The sequence below is a fragment of the Camelus dromedarius genome, chromosome 36 (assembly GCF_036321535.1).
Source record: "Camelus dromedarius isolate mCamDro1 chromosome 36, mCamDro1.pat, whole genome shotgun sequence".
In the NCBI taxonomy this organism is placed as follows: domain Eukaryota; kingdom Metazoa; phylum Chordata; class Mammalia; order Artiodactyla; family Camelidae; genus Camelus; species Camelus dromedarius.
The window spans coordinates 14,258,992-14,261,553 of NC_087471.1; the positions used below are offsets into that span (position 1 = coordinate 14,258,992).

General features: G+C 50.1%; 1 pseudogene; it reads right to left on the bottom strand.

Annotated features, from left to right (window-relative positions):
- Nucleotides 1-804: 804 nt before the first annotated feature.
- On the bottom strand, nucleotides 805-2,211 carry LOC105104376 (THO complex subunit 6 homolog; annotated as a pseudogene).
- Between the last annotated feature and the right edge of the window lie 351 nt (nucleotides 2,212-2,562).

The following is a 2,562-nucleotide window of genomic DNA, read 5'->3' on the forward strand; positions in this document are numbered from 1 at the left end:
CAATTTGATTTTATTTTATCTGATCTAAGTACTGTATAATACCAAGGTAAAAAATGTACCCCATTTCTCAAAATTAGAAGCATGGACTTTAACGTTGGAGGGAAACCTGAAGGTTACCTAACCCCACCTCCCAATCAGCACAGGAACGTTTTTTTCTGTAAATTCTATTCCTTTCGGTTCACCTCAGCATGATTACATGCAGCAAAGGAGAACCTGCTGGTAGGCAGGCAGGCAGTTTCATTCTAATGCAGTTATGAATACTAGGACTTATTCTTTTGCATCCAGTTGTAGCTTCTATTCCTTTCCCTTTGGAAAGGATGTCTTTCTCTCTTCTACACAAATGCCTTCAATTACTTAGTATGGAAGTAATCCTAGACAACTTACTTTCCTGAGCATCAGATTCCTCATCTGAAAAAAGGAACCAGTAGTATTATTTCCTAGGGTTTATGCAGGAGTTAAAGCCGACAACTTACTTAAAGTGTCTCCAGCACACAGAAAGCACTGCTTTATCAATGGTGCAGTCAGTATAGTATCGTTACTGTTGTGCTGTTATTTTACCTCCCTAACATCTCTGCCCAGCTATGCATTCTTTGCCTCTTTATTTGTTCTTAATATACTTCGGTCTATTTTACCTTAAATTGTAGAGCTGAACACAGTACCATCCATGGTCCTAACAATGTAAAACACCATGCGACTCTTTCACTTATTGGTCTGGACATTTTAATTTTCTTTCAACATAAATGTTACCCATTCTTAGTGTCTTTATCACACCATTGGATCATATTATCCCAAATAATTCCCTAGGTTATTTTCTTCCTTTCTTTGAAAAGCCTGAAATTTTATTTGTATAAAAAAAGAAGAAAAACTCTCCAAACCTGAGATGGAGGTGGGGGTGTCGCTGGAGGTCAGAAGGACAGGGAGAAAGCTTGGTAGCCTACGTTGGTGAAGACATCCAACCTGCAGCTGTTGCCTGCGGCTGTCAGGATCTTGCACTTGGGCTGATGCTTGCTGGCTGAGGCTGAGTCTTAGCAGCCCTGGGGAGGAGCCAGGCACCTGGGCCTTGATCTCCTCACTTAGCTGCCACTGGCTGAAGCAGTGACCCTGGCTGCTGATAGAATCAGGTCCTGGTAGAAGGTGACGTGCTTCTGTGGTGCCCGCATAGGGAAGATGGTGGTGGGTGTGGAGGATCGGAGGTGCCAGAGGGTGAGCGCTGGGCCACCTACACCGACCATCCAGTCTGAGTCAGTTGCCAAACATCCGATCCAGGGCCCACTGTGGGGTCTCGAGCACTCCTCCTGCTTGTAGACCTCCGTATTCTGGACCTCCTTGGCCGGGCGGCGGTCCCAAAGCGGCACAGCCCCATCCTCATCACCTGACAGCACCTCGGGGCTCCGTTCCCGCAATGCCAGGCAGTGGATGTAGTCGGTGTGGCCCCGGAGGGCCCGCCTGAAGGTCCCCATCTCAAGGTCCATCGAATGCAGCTGACAGTCTCCCCCAGCCAGTAAGAGGGATTTCTCCTTGGGGAGGAGAAGCAAAGGACTGACCTCAGGTACTTCCAGGCTGGTCCTGTGTGGGGGCTGATGTAAGGAGTAACAGCTCCTTACAGCCCTTCTTGAGGATCCCTGCCCAAAGCCAGGACTTTGCCTCCCCATCCCCAGCACCGAGCAGATGTCGATCAGTGCAGACCATGCTGTAGACAGGCCCATCGTGGGCTTGGAAGGTCCCCAAGGGCTTCTTACTTTCCTCTCTGGCCTCGGAGCTCAAAGCAGCAGACAAGCTAAAGACGGCTATCTGCCCATAATTGTTGCCAGCTGCCAGGAACAGGGTGAGACTCTCTGGGAGAAAATGGTCCTGTGCAGCCCGGGCAGAGCCGTAAATGCTTCCGCCTGAGCCGGAGGCCCCGCGTGCGGCGCAGCTCGCTCCACCTCCGCCACTAAAAGTCCCAGAGCGCCCCGCGAGCCAGGCAGCCCCACGGGTCCGCTAGCGCCGAAGGGCGTCTCCCCTTAGCGGCGCCCCGCCTCCCAGCACCGCCACCGCGCACCCCGCGCCCCAGGAGCGGAGGAGCCCGCCAAGAGGAACCCAACACTAGGCGGCGCCCACCACGGCAGCGCTGCCCCGGACCCCCACCGCCACCCCCACCCCACTGGGCGGAGCCGCCTTCCAGCCGCCTGCCGTCTGTCTTCCGTGCCCGCGCTCCGGGGGGTTCGTCATGTGAACAATTTTACACCTGTCTTTTCTCATACATCCTTTTGGTTTCATTTTAAGCTAAAAGTAAGACTTTTAATTTATCTACATTAAATTGTATTTTTCTGAGTGGGCTTTTTGTTTTAGCCTATTTAGAACTTTAAGAATCTTTAACCTGTTACCCAACAAATTATATTTTAATCATAACTTTAGGTCATCTGCACATTTGACAAGTCCCTTTTCTAAATCTTTAGTCACACCATGATTGTTGACTAGGACGTAGATGAGAATTAGCATTTCAACATTGTATTTATAATTTATCAGAGGAAATGAAGCCCTAACATACGCACCAGTGGTGGGGCTTCAATCCTCCAAGGG